The sequence below is a fragment of the Bos indicus genome, chromosome X, assembly GCF_029378745.1.
Source record: "Bos indicus isolate NIAB-ARS_2022 breed Sahiwal x Tharparkar chromosome X, NIAB-ARS_B.indTharparkar_mat_pri_1.0, whole genome shotgun sequence".
Taxonomy (NCBI): domain Eukaryota; kingdom Metazoa; phylum Chordata; class Mammalia; order Artiodactyla; family Bovidae; genus Bos; species Bos indicus.
The window spans coordinates 42,015,727-42,031,078 of record NC_091789.1 but is presented as its reverse complement, the minus strand read 5'-3'; positions in this window follow the sequence as shown (position 1 = coordinate 42,031,078).

Here is a 15,352-nt window from a genome sequence, read left to right as displayed (position 1 = left end):
AAATAAGGAAAATAAGTGATCGGGACTCTGTGTTAGATAATTCTTCACAGGAGAAAGAATATGGGAAATGATTCCATTTTTATCTATTATAAAGTCTTAGCCTTAGATTGGGAAAATTTCTCTGAAGAATAAGATAATAAATTTAATTTAACAAATACCTGAGTGCCTAATATGTGCCAAAAAGGAGGCTTGGGAGAATGCAAATATGAATTAGAGGAGAACTTTACTTTTGAGAAGATCTCAGTACAGCCAGAATGACAATGAGACAATATCACATTTTTTTCCCCCCACACAATTCAGTGTGGTAATAATCTTGGAAAGAACAGTGAAATCATTTATGAATTCATTTCCAGTGCATTAACTAAAAACTATACCCAGAAGAAAGGATTCAATATTCCTTTAAAGGATCAGGTAAATTTCATTTTTTTCAGAGTTTTCTCTTTCCTTCAAAGTCCACACTCCATTTTTTTTTTAACTGTGGTGTTCGGTACTGCCTAAAATATATACATAAATTTGGTGCCATTCTGTCATGATTTACAATCTTTATGAATAAAATTTCCTATATTAGAATGTAAGCTATATGAGTAGATTTTTTGGGGGGGCTCTGGTATAATGTTTTGTATGGATGAAGTACTATGGATGGAAGTTCCTAACACTGTATAGGAGGCACTGATCAAAACCATCCCCAATAAAAAGAAATGAAAAAAGACAAAATGGTTGTCTGAGGAGGCCTTACAAATAGCTGAGTGAAGAAGAGAAGTGAAAGGCAAAGGAGAAAGAAAGAACTATACATCTGAATGCAGAGTTGCAAAGAATGCCAAGGATAGATAAGAGAGCCTTCCTAAGTGATCAGTGCAAAGAAATAGAGGAAAACAATACAATGGGAAAGACTAGACATCTCTTCAAGTAAATTAACTATACCAAGGGAACATTTCATGCAAAGATGGGCACAATAAAGGACAAAATGGGATGGACCTAACAGAAGCAGAAGATATTAAGAAGAGGTGGCAAGAATACACAGAACTGTACAAAAAAGATCTTCACGACCCAGATAATCACAATGGTGTGATCACTCACCTAGAGCCAGACATCCTGGAGTCTGAAGTCAAGTGGACCTTAAGAAGCATCACTATGATCAAAGCTAGTGGAGATGATATAATTCCAGATGAGCTCTTTCAAATCTTAAAAGATGATGCTGTGAAAGTGCTGCACTCCATAAGCCAACAACTGTGGAAAACTCAACAGTGGCCACAGGAATGGAAAGGTCAGTTTTCATTCTAATCCCAAAGAAAGGCAATGGTAAAGAATGTTCAGACTACCACACATTTGCACTCATCTCACATGCTAGCAAAGTAATGCTCAAAATTCTCCAAGCTAGGTTTCAACAGTATGTGAACCGAGAACTTCCAGATTTTTAAGCTAGATTTAGTAAAGGCAGATGAACCAGAGATCAAATTGCCAACATCTGTTGGGTCATAGAAAAAGAAAGAGAATTCCATCAAAATGTCTACTTCTGCTTCATTGACTATGCCAAAGCCTTTGATTGTGTGGATCACAACAAACTTTGGAAAATTCTTAAAGAGATGGGAATATCAGACCACCTTACCTATCTCCTGAGAAATCTGTGTGCATAAGTAGAAACAGTTAGAAACAGACATGGAACTGGAGGAATCAACCTACCTGACTTCAGGCTCTACTACAAAGCCACAGTTATCAAGACAGTATGGTACTGGCACAAAGACAGAAATATTGATCAATGGAATAAAATAGAAAGCCCAGAGATAAATCCACGCACATATGGACACCTTATCTTCGACAAAGGAGGCAAGAATATACAATGGATTAAAGACAATCTCTTTAACAAGTGGTGCTGGGAAATCTGGTCAACCACTTGTAAAAGAATGAAACTGGACCACTTTCTAACACCATACACAAAAATAAACTCAAAATGGATTAAAGATCTAAACGTAAGACCAGAAACTATAAAACTCCTAGAGGAGAACATAGGCAAAACACTCTCCGACATACATCACAGCAGGATCCTCTATGACCCACCTCCCAGAATATTGGAAATAAAAGCAAAAATAAACAAATGGGACCTAATTAACCTTAAAAGCTTCTGCACATCAAAGGAAACTATTAGCAAGGTGAAAAGACAGCCTTCAGAATGGGAGAAAATAATAGCAAATGAAGCAACCGACAAACAACTAATCTCAAAAATATACAAGCAACTCCTACAGCTCAACTCCAGAAAAATAAACGACCCAATCAAAAAATGGGCCAAAGAACTAAATAGACATTTCGCCAAAAAAGACATACAGATGGCTAACAAACACATAAAAAGATGCTCAACATCACTCATTATCAGAGAAATGCAAATCAAAACCACTATGAGGTACCATTTCACACCAGTCAGAATGGCTGCGATCCAAAAGTCTACAAATAATAAATGCTGGAGAGGGTGTGGAGAAAAGGGAACCCTCTTACACTGTTGGTGGGAATGCAAACTAGTACAGCCACTATGGAGAACAGTGTGGAGATTCCTTAAAAAACTGGAAATAGAACTGCCTTATGATCCAGCAACCCCACTGCTGGGCATACACACTGAGGAAACCAGAAGGGAAAGAGACACGTGTACCCCAATGTTCATCGCAGCACTGTTTATAATAGCCAAGACATGGAAGCAACCTAGATGTCCATCAGCAGATGAATGGATAAGAAAGCTGTGGTACATATACACAATGGAGTATTACTCAGCCATTAAAAAGAATACATTTGAATCAGTTCTAATGAGGTGGATGAAACTGGAGCCTATTATACAGAGTGAAGTAAGCCAGAAGGAAAAACATAAATACAGTATTCTAACGCATATATATGGAATTTAGAAAGATGGTAACAATAACCCTGTGTATGAGACAGCAAAAGAGACACTGATGTATAGAACAGTCTTATGGACTCTGTGGGAGAGGGAGAGGGTGGGAAGATTTGGGAGAATGACATTGTAACATGTAAAATATCATGTAAGAAACGAGTTGCCAGTCCAGGTTCGATGCACGATACTGGATGCTTGGGGCTGGTGCACTGGGACGACCCAGAGGGATGGTATGGGGAGGGAGGAGGGAGGAGGGTTCAGGATGGGGAATACATGTATACCTGTGGTGGATTCATTTTGATGTTTGGCAAAACTAATACAATTATGTAAAGTTTAAAAATAAAATTAAAACCAAAAAAAAAAAAAAAAAAAAAGAAACAGACATGGAACAATGGACTGATTCCAAATTGGAAAGGAGTATCTCAAGGCTATATATTGACACCTTGCTTATTTAATATATATGCAGAGTATATCATGCTAAATGCTAGGCTGAATGAAACACAAGCTGGAATCAAGATTGCTGGGAGAAATGCCAATAACCTCAGATGTGCAGATTACACCACCTTTATGGCATAAAGTGAAAAGAAACTAAAGATGAAAATGAAAGAGGAGAGTGAAAAAGCTGGCTGAAAACTCAACATTCAAAAAACTAACATCATGGCATCATGATAGTCCCATCATTTCATGGCAAATAGGGGGAAAAAATGGAAACAATTTCTTGTTTTCTTGGGCTCCAAAATCACTGCAGATGGTGACTGTAGACATGAAATTAAAAGACGCTTGCTCCTTTGAAGAATAGTTATGACCAACTTAGATAGCATATGAAAAAGCAGAGACATTACTTTGCCATCAAACGTCCATCTAGTCAAAGCCATGGTTTTTCCAGTAGTCATGTATGGATATGAGAGTTGGGCCATTAAAAAAAAAGCTGAGTGCTGAAGAACTGATGCTTTTTTTTTTAATTTTATTTTATTTTTAAACTTTACATAATTGTATTAGTTTTGCCAAATATCAAAATGAATCCATCACAGGTATACATGTGCTCCCTATCCTGAACCCTCCTCCCTCCTCCCTCCCCATACCATCCCTCTGGGTCGTCCCAGTGCACTAGCCCCATGCATCCAGTATCATTTGAAATGTGATGTTAGAGAAGACTCTTGAGAGTTACTTGGATAGCAAGGAGATTAAACCGGTCAATCCTAAAAGAATTCAGTCCTGAATATCCATTGGAAGAACTGATGCTGAAGCTCCAATACTTTGTCCACCTGATGCGAAGAACTGACTCATTGGAAAAGACCTTGATGCTGGGCAAGATTGAAGGCAGGAGGAGGGGACAACAGAGGATGAGATGGTTGGATGTCATCAACCACTCAATGGACATGAGTTTGAGGAAGCTCAGGGAGTTGGTGATGGACGGGGAAGCCTGGCATGCATCCATGGGGTTGCAAAAAGTAGGACAAAACTGAGCTACTGGACTGACTGTTGTATCTGCTGCTGCTGCTGCTAAGTCACTTCAGTTGTGTCTGACTCTGTGCGACCCTATAGACGGCAGCCCACCAGGCTTCCCCGTCCCTGGGATTCTCCAGGCAAGAACACTGGAATGGGTTGCCATTTCCTTCTCCAATGCATGAAAGTGAAAAGTGAAAGTGAACTCACTCAGTCGTGTCTGACTCAGCGACCCCATGGACTGCAGCCTACCAGGCTCCTCCATCCATGGGATTTTCCAGGCAAGAGTACTGGAGTAGGGTGCCATTGCCTTCTCCAAGGTACTTCTTACAATTGCCTAATTCTATTTTTCTTTTTGGTTCAAAGCAGTAGGATGCAAGGAGATGCCTCCTCCTTCCTTAAGGTGAGACTAATATACAAAACAATGAATTGTCCTTCAAATTATTTCCCACCAAAATGTGCCAAGATTTTGATCTTGAGATAATTGAAGATTCACAAACATCTGTAACAAATATTATAGACTGATGCTGCATACTTGTTGTTGTTATTATTGTTTAGTCGCTAAGTCATGTCCAACTCTTTTGTGACCCCATGGGCTGTAGCCTGCCAGGCTTCTCTGTCCATGGAATTTCCCAGGCAAGAATACTGGAGTGGGCTACCATTTCCTTCTCCAGGGAATCTTCACAACCCAGGGACCGAACCCATGTCTCTTGCATTGGCAGGTGGGTTCTCTACCACTGAGCCACCAGGGAAGGCCTGCATATGCATTACTGTATTTTAAACTATAAACACAATGTTATACAACATATCTTTACAACTTTTTCATCTTGTATGACTGAAACTTTATATACATTGAACAGCTATTTCCCATTTTCCCTTTTCTCCAGCCCCTGGCAACCCCTAGCTCCTGGCAAAACTACCCTTAACCCCTTAGCCACTAGCCCCACGCCCCTGGCAACACTCTGCTTCCATGAGTTTGACTATTTTAGATTCCTCATGTAAGTGATATCATGTAGTATTTGTCTTTCTGTATCTGGTTTATTTCACCTAAGATAATATCCTCCAGGTTCATCCATGTTATTGCAAATGACAGGATTCCCTTCTATTGTAAGACTGAATATTCCCTTGTTTATGTGTGTGTATACACACACATCATCATCATCTTCTATATCCATTCTTTTTGTTGATGGATATTTAGGTTGCATGGTGGATGATGTATGGATAATGCTAGTGTGGATAATGTTTCCATGAACATGAAAATGTAGTTGCCTCTTCAAGATCCTGGTTGCAGTTCTTTTAAATATATACCCAGATGTGGGATTATTGGCTCATATGTCAGTTCTATTTTCAAGCTTTTCAGGACTTTCCATGTCACTTTCCATAGTGGCTGCACTAGTTTACATTCTCATCAACATTGTACAAGGGTTGTCTTTTCTCAACATCCTCCAACAGTTGATATTTTTTTAAAATAATAGCCAATATAAATAACAGGTGTGAGATGATATCTCGCTGTGGTTTTGATTTGCATTTCCCTGATGATTATATACCTGTTGACCATTTGAATGTTTTCTTTAGAGAATTGTCTATTCACACACTTTTCTCATTTATTAATGTTGTTATTTGATTTTTACCATTGAGTTCTAAGAGTCTCATATACTTTGCATATTGACCCTGCATCAGATATATGGTTTGCAAATATTTTCTTCCATTGTACAAATTGCCTTTCATTTTGTTAACTGTTTCTTTTCCTGTGGATAAACTTTTTGTTTGATGTAATCCTACTTACCTGTGTCAGCTTTCATTCCCTGTACTTTCGGCATCATATTCAAGAAATCACTGCCAAAGCCAATATAAAGAAAGTTTTCCTTTCTGCTTTCTTCTGGGAATTTTATGGTTTCAAGTCTTGCATTTTAGTTTTGATCCACTTCGTCTTACATTTTAGTTTTGATCCACTTCGACTTCATTTTTGTGTATAAGATAAGCGTTCAGTTTCATTGTTTTACACACAGATACCCAGTTTTGCCAAAATGTCAAAATATCTGATTAAACCTATTATATATTGGTTTGTCATCCTATAGAAGGATAATAGAAGTCACATATCCTTTAATTCCCATGTGTAAATATTCTTATCTTTTATACTGCTCCAGTCAAAGAAACATTCATTCTTAATATTTTTTATCAGTTATGTTCTTTTTTTCTATTTAAAGATAAAACATCAATATTTTTCTGTTTACCACAAAGAATAAGGTTGGGAGATTCTAAGTTTAAAACTTTATGATTGAAATTTTATATGTCTGTTCCTCTTGTCTCAACATCTTATAGTATTTCAAATAAGGTAGCCCATTTCAACAAGAAATTAGTGGAAAACAATAGATTATTTTATACTCTGATTTATTAGATTATTTGTTCCTTTCCAATTGGGATGTCCTTTATTTATCTTTCTTTCTTTATGAACTGGCTAGAAAACCCAGTGCTGTGTTGAATAAGAGTGGTGATAACTGATATCTTTGACTTGTTTCTGAACCTAGAGGGAAAGCAGACAAGTTTTGTCCCATTTAGAATGATGTTAAATGTAGGTTTCCTGGTAAATGCTTTATATCAAGGTGAAACACTTTCCCTCCATTCCTAATTTGTTGAGAACTTTTATTATGAATGAGTTTTGTCAAAAGCTTTGTCTGCTTCAATTGATACAATCATATGATTTATCTTTTTTAGCCTATTGAAATGGTGGATTACAGTGATTGATTTTCAAATATTGAAGCAGTTTTACATATTTGGAATGAATCCCCTTTCTAGTGGTGTATTATTTTAATATTGCTATATATGATTTGCTTATTTTTTTAATGTGGGACTTTTAAAGTGGGACTGGGGAACTAAAGTTTTGATTTTAAAGTGAAAGTCGCTCAGTCGTATCCGACTCCTTGCGACTCCATCGACTATACAGTCCATGAAATTTTCCAGGCCAGACTACTGGAGTGGGTAGCCTTTCCCTTTTCCAAGGATCTTCCCAACCCAGGGATCGAACCCAGGTCTCCCACATTGCAGGCAGATTCTTTACCAGCTGAGCCACAAGGGAAGCCCAAGAATACTGGACTGGGTAGCCTTTCCCTTCCAGTGGGTCTTCCCCACCCAGGAATCAAACCAGGGTTTCCTACACTGCAAGCAGATTCTTTACCAACTGAGCTATCGGGGAAGTCCAGTTTGCTGGGAATAAATTTTTGATTAAGAAAATCAAAAGTTTAAGGTTTTGATTTAAATTAATTTTAATAATTTAAACCCTGGTGGCTCAGTGGTAAAGAATTGGCCTGCCGATGCAGGAGACACAGTTTCAATTTCTGGGTCAGGAAGATCCCCTGGAAAAGAAAATGGCAACCCACTCTAGTATTCTTGCCTGGAAAACGCCATGGGCAGAGGAACCTGGTGGGCTACAGTTCATGGGGTTTCAAAAGAGTCAGACATGACTTAGTGACTTAGCTACTAAACAACAACAAAACAATCACATATACCTAGTGGCTACCATATTTGACAGTGCAGGTAGCCCCTTCAACTGATATTTTGTTGAATTGTCTTTTTATTAACTCAAAAATTATTGAGGTATAATTGACATAAAACTTTATATTACTTTCAGGTGTATAACATAATTATTTGATATCTGTATGTATTATGAAATGGTCACAGGGTCTAGTGCATTGTTATCTTCCAATAAGTTGTATTATTGTGGGTCCACTGGTCTGCCATGGAAATGCCAAGGACCATGGTATGGAGTGGTGAAATTTGTCTGCTCATATCTGAGTGGTTTGGGTTAGGCCTGACTGAAGTGGTAGCCCTGACCATGGCTTCTGTTTCCCTAGGTCTTGCTGGCAATATCATGCTGCTTCCTACCTTTGATGTGCCCTGTGTAGGTTTCCAATAAAAAAGAAAGTGAGAGGGTGGGATGATTTGGGAGAATGGCATTGAAACATGAATAATATCATATATGAAACAAGTCGCCAGTCCAGGTTCGATGAACGATGCTGGTTGCTTGGGGCTGGTGCACTGGGACGACTCAGAGGGATGGTACAGGGAGGGAGGAAGGAGGAGGGTTCAAGATGGGGAACACATGTATACCTGTGGCAGATTCATGTTGATATATGACAAAACCAATACAATATTGTAAAGTTAAAAAATAAAATTAAATTTAAAACAAAGAAAGTGAAAAAATTTTAGACAAAAAGTAAATGAAAAATCACCTTTTATGCTCAGTGCCTTGCTGTGCATGATACTCAGTGATCAATAAATATTTGTTGATTACTAAGATTTTGTTAGAAGTTGTAGTTGGATAAGTTCTTATAGGCAGAGTTTGTTTTAGATATCTTAAAGAGATGTCTTCAGATTAGAAAAATTCCAGCTATGATGGAATATAGAGGCATGTTAGCCAGTACAGGAAAGTGTAAAAGGTCAACTGGGTATGATGATACAAGTGTGAAAAAGTTTTAAAAAGAAAACAGCAAGCATCCAGTATAAACTTGCAGCATAGGCTAATTTACTACACAGGCTAAAGGCCACTTTTTCTATTGATACCTAGGGAGTCAATAACAAGTACAAGTGCCTTTCCTACTCCCTGTTGGATTGCACCTACAACTATTTCATTTGTTCTTACCATTTCAGTGTCAGTTTATTGGACTATTGAATGCACTGTATGATGGCAACAGCTGGACAACTGCTGGACTATTGTGTCTAATTGTTGTAGCAGATGGTTCTGCCATGACAATTAGTCTTGAAATGTGCAACATGCTGAGGATATGAATTTTATCCTATTTATGTTTATAGTTTTAAGCTGTAAGAATCATAAGAAGCAGTACATATCAATAGGTCAGTACTAAGTTAAAACGACCACTGTTAACTATTTATTTTTAAATCACTTTTTAAAAAACCCTGATAATGAACTCATATCTTTAAATCCTGCCTTAGTTAATGAAACCAATGCTATATAATGATAGTTTTAGTATATTGCTAAGTTTGACTTTTTTCCCTTCAAAACACACTCAAAACAAGGATTTTATGGAGAAAATAAGTCATTTACCAAGTAATAAAAACTACTTCCCATTAATAATAAAATAAATAAATTTATTTAATGAACACCTATATTTGAAAAAAAAAAAAAAACCAGCCTTTCTTTAGTGAGAAAATTCCTATAAAAAGAAATTTTTTTCAGGATAGAAATAAGTTCAGGAAATTCTTTAAGTGAGATACTTATTGCCAATGAGAGGCTTATTTGTATGACCAATTTTGTTTGCTATGGTGAAACCTTGTCTGATGGTATTAAACATTAGTAAATCAAATAAACCCCATCAGGCATTATTCATTTCTAAATTATTAAAAGTTCTTTATCTACTATTATAGTTCAGTCTGTGTCATTGTGTTTATTTTAATTTTATAAAATTTAAATTTATTTATTTTAATTAGAGGTTAATTACTTTACAATATTGTATTGGTTTTGCCCCAAACCACCCACTAGTGGAAAGCAACATGTTTGAATAGAAAGAACAATGGATTAGGAATTAGAAAATATAATTTTAGCAATATCTCTTGCTGACTAATCATACCACTTTAGTAAGAAACAGTGCTACTGAATTTCAATTTTCTAATCAGTTAAAAAAGTATATTCAATAATATCAGTCTTGTTCTCTTCAAGGCTGTTCTGATATTTCAAATGAAGTCATGTCAAAGAAAACATTTAGAAAATGTAAATAAAGGTATAGGTATAAAGACAGAATTTTACCATTACTGCATTACCAACTACTGCTCCTTCTTTAAAAGTTATCAAAACAGCTGAGTCTTCAAAGAAGTTAACTCATAGACACCATAGTCACTGACAATTTAAACAATGAAGACATTCTAAGATTTGTACAGGTAATTTGGATTTATAAATTTAGCAGTCTTGCAGATTTATAGATCTTAAAATCATAGACTCTAACAAGAAAGGACTTTCAAAATTATGATATCCCTCTGCAGCATTCTTGACTTCTCATCTTCCACTGCAGGCTCAAGTATATAGAGTAAAAGAGAGTTTATTTCCTTAAGTAAATATTAGAAAAAAGTTTCTTTATACTGACCCGAAAACTATACATCTTCTTTCACTTGGGGTTCTGGCTTTCTTGAAGACCACAAAGGATAATTCTAATCACTTTTCTCCATGACAGCTTTTCAGATATTTAAAAGTAGCTTTCAAGGCTATCTACTTTTGTTTATTCCAAGTTAAACGTTTGGTATTTCTTCAGATGCTTCCTATGTTCCCAGTTTAGGTCATAAGGAAGCTATTGCACTGATCAAGAGGAGAGACAGTGAGAACCTAACCTAGGGTACTTACTCTGGGTATGAAGAGGAAGGATCAGTGCAAAAATATGTTATGGAACTTGAAGCAATAGTACTTGAAAAACAATTAATTTTGTGTGACAAAGAAGGATTCAAAGATAAAACTGAAGTTTCAAGCCTAAACCAATGGGACAATATTAAGTAGGATGATACTGACACAGCATGAATTAAAATATTAGAAAGAAGAGTTTTAGAGAGGAGGAGCTAAGCTGATTTTTAGAAGCATAGCTTTAGATGCTAAAAGATAAAGAAATGGGTAATGCTAGGTTTTAGAACGTAGATTTAGAACTCAAGAGACTATAGACATGGAAAACAAAGTATTTCAGACTGATTGGCAAAAATAAGTATGCAAAATAGATCAGTTATAGCACAGTGGCAAACTAGAGAATAGTTTGCTCAATTTGAATGCTTAACAAACATCCTGTAATTCATGTTTGGTGTAGAGACTGCCAGTTTATATGTTATCTATAGAAAAGAGAGCTAAGAAAAAATACTCCCAGAAAACATACATCTTGCTTGGGAGGAAATGAGAGCAGAAAAGCGTACTGTATCATGCATGAGACTGAGAGGGAAGGGAACAGCTGGGAGAGTAAACAGAATGGCAACAGCCAGGAGGGTGTCAACATTGTAAATCAACTATACTCCAGTAAATTTTAAAAAATGCACATACTACTATATGTAAAATAGATAACCAACAAGGACCCACTGTATAGCACAGAGGACCATGTACTCTGTAATAATCTATATGGGAAAATAATCTGAAAAAGAATAGATATGCATAATGAACTCACTTTGCTGTACACATGAAACTAACACAACATTGTAAATTGACTATACTCCAATATAAAATTAAAAACAAATAAGTTAAATTTAAGGCAGATGACAAACAGTCCCAAGATGAAGAATGAGAAGAGATTCCTGGCCCTGTTTGATAATATTTAAATCAAGAAGAACTAGAAATACAATTAAACATCAAAAGACTATAAGCTGAACATGTTCCATATAAGCTTTATTACCTATTGATATAGTAACAAATTTCTAATTAACAGATAAGTTAAATTTAACAGCTGTAATCATAATGACAAGGATTGTATTCAGTATATTTCTTAATAGTAAGATATATTTAATGCTTACTTGCAAAAACAAAGGCTCTTAACCAAGAACACAAAGAATAAAACAAAACTCCAGAATAATTTTATTGAAGTGTAGTTGATTTACAATACTCTGTTAGTTTCAGGGTAAGAACAAAGTGATATATATATATATATATATATATATATATATATATATACACACACATATATATACATATATATAAATATGTATATATAAATACATATATATATATATATAGAGAGAGAGAGAGAGTGATGGACACTTAGGCTATTTTCCATTATAGGTTACTATAGGATATTGAATATAGTTCCTTGCAACAAATCATTGTTGCTTATCTATTTTATGTATAATAGTTTGTATCTGTTAAAACTAAACTCCAAATTTGTTCCCCCACATATACACCTTCACCCTTTGGTAATCATAAGTTTATTTTCTATGTCTTTGAGTCTGTTTCTATTTTGTAAATAGATTCATTTGTTCATTTGTATTGTTTTTTCTTAGATTTCACTTTTAAATGATCTTATATAATATTTGTGTTTCTCTGTCTGATGCCACTCAATATGATATTCTCTAGGTCATTCTGTGTTGCTGCAAGTGGCAGTATTTATTCTTTTCATGCCTGAGTAATATTTCATTATATGTGTGTGTGTGTGTGTGTGTGTGTGTGTGTGTGTCTTCTTAAACTAATCATCTGTTGATGGACACTTCGGTTGTTTCCGTGTCTTAGCTATTGTAAATAGTGCTGCAGTGAACATTGGGGTGCATGAATCCATTTGAGCCCTGGTCTTCTCTGGATATGCCCAGGAGTGGTATTGCAGGGGCATATGGTAACTCTGTTTTTAGTTTTTTAAGGAACTCCCGTACTGTTTTCCATGGTGACTGCAGCAGTTTACATTCCCACCAACAGTGTAGACAAAGCTCTAGGATATTAACTCACTTTGTGTACATAATATTTTGTGTTGTAAAATATTTACTAAGATAAATTTCACCATTTTTTATCTTCATGTTTTTTCTTAAAATGAATCACCAAATAGTATATTATGAACAGTTTTTGACATTGATTGTCTTAGTTCCTGTGCAATATACCCCTAATGAAAAAGTAATAAATGGCCAAAGAAGTATAGTTATCCTGTGGTACATTCATTTCTTAAGCAGTAAAGAGGTTCAGGCAACGTATTGCTTTTCTCTTGTGAGATTTTTTTTTAGCAGCTTTATTGAGGTTTAATTGGCACATGAACTGTATATACATTTAACATGTGAAACTTGATGTTTTGGTATGTATACATTATGAAATGATCACCAACCATAATCAAGCTATTTAATATATCCATCACCTTCACAGGTTTACAATTTTCTTCTGTGTTTATATATGCTTGGGGGGTGGATAAAATTACTTAATATAAACTTTACTTTCTCAGGAAATTTCAAGTATATGACAGTGCTTTCTTAACTGTAATCTCCAAGCTTTATATTAGAATATATTTACCTTGCATAACTGAAACTTTGCTGATGTTGGTCAAAGAATACAAAGTTTCACATAATTTTTGGTCAGATTTTCCAGTAACTCTGATGCCTAGACCTGCTTCTGAAGCAATGGATTGATAATATTTTATGCCAATGGAAGATAAAATTTACAGCTTATAAATATGAACATCTTTTGTAATTTAAAGTGATTTTCTTTGTAGGTATTCTTTTTTCCAAATAGTTTTATATAATTCCATTAATATATCCCAAAATGTGTGAATATGGCATGAATTATTTACACTAACAGATTGGAGTTTAAAACAACATATCTCTAGGGATCTCAGAAGGATGCTTTTGTTGCATATACTGTGCACAATAGTGTGCACCAGCGTCATAGTGTGATGTTCTTACAGAGACCAAATTTTATGTTCTTTTTCAGAATATTTGGTCATGGCAAACCTCTGAAACGTGTTTTTATTATTATTTCAAGACCTGTATTGGATATCAGATTTCTCTATGGATAAAACCAAAAGCAGTGTGCAAATGCACACATTTCTGTGAACCCACTTTTTCTCTATAAAAGAAATAAGTAGATGTAAAATCATTTCTCCTAGCTCTTAAAAAAAAAACACCAATTTTCTCTAGAACTCATTTAGTAATTATACTCTATTATCTAGACAATATTCTTATAATGAAGAAGAATCTAGTTATAGGCATAAAATCGTGATATTCTTATGTATGCAATTTCTTGAATGGAACAGCTGAAACAATTTATCCTCCCAAATAATATTACTGAAAACTCTGTATAAAGTAAGGTATATTGAAGACATAGAGTCTTATTCATTAAACTAGAAGTGCCAGAGTCATACTGACATTATGGAATGCTGCTACTAAATACGGGAACACTTGCATACAACACCTGAGTCATTCAGTTCAGTTCAGTTCAGTTGCTCAGTCGTGTCCAACTCTTTGCAACCCCATGAATCGCAGCATGCCAGGCCTCCCTGTCCATCACCAACTCCCGGAGTTCACTCAACTCACGTCCATTGAGTCAGTGATGCCATCTAGCTATCTCATCCTCTGTTGTCCTCTTCTCCTCCTGCCCCCAATCTCTCCCAGCATCAGAGTCTTTTCCAATGAGTCAACTCTTCACATGAAGTGGCCAAAGTACTGGAGTTTCAGCTTTAGCATCATTCCTTCCAAAGAAATCCCAGGGCTGATCTCCTTTTGAATGGAGTGGTTGGATCTCCTTGCAGTCCAAGGGACTCTCAAGAGTCTTCTTTAACACCACAGTTCAAAAGCATCAATTCTTCAGCGCTCAGCTTTCTTCACAGTCTAACTCTCACATTCATACATGACCACTGGAAAAACCATAGCCTTGACTAGACGGACCTTTGTTGGCAAAGTAACGTCTCTGCTTTTCAATATGCTATCTAGGTTGGTCATAACTTTTCTTCCAAGGAATAAGTGTTTTTTAATTTTATGGCTGCAGTCACCATCTGCAGTGATTTTGGAGCCCAAAAAGATAAAGTCAGCCACTGTTTCCACTGTTTCCCCATCTATTTCCCATGAAGTGATGGGACCAGATGCCATGATCTTCATTTTCTGACTGTTGAGCTTTAAGCCAACTTTTTCACTCTCCTTTTTCACTTTCACCAAGAGATTGTTCTGCCTATGTTTTTCTCTAAGAGTTTTATAATGTCTGGTCCTCCATTTAGGTCTTTAATCCATTTTGAGTTTATTTTTGTGTTTGTTGTTAGGAAGTGTTCTAATTTCATTCTTTTACACGTAGTTGACCAATTTTCCCGTCTCCACTTTTTAAAGAGACTATCTTTTCTCCATTGCATATTTTTCCTTCCTTTGTGAAAGATAAGGTGTCCATTGGTGCATGGATTTATCTTGGGACTTCCTATTTTGTTCCATTGATCTATATTTCTGTCTTTGTGCCAGTACCATACTGTCTTGATGACTGTAACTTTGTAGTATAGTCCGAAATTAGGAAGGTTGATTCCTCCAGTTCCATTCTTCTTTATCAAGATTGCTTTGGCTATTCTGGTTTTTTATTTTGTGTTTCCATGCAAATTGTGAAATTATTTGCTC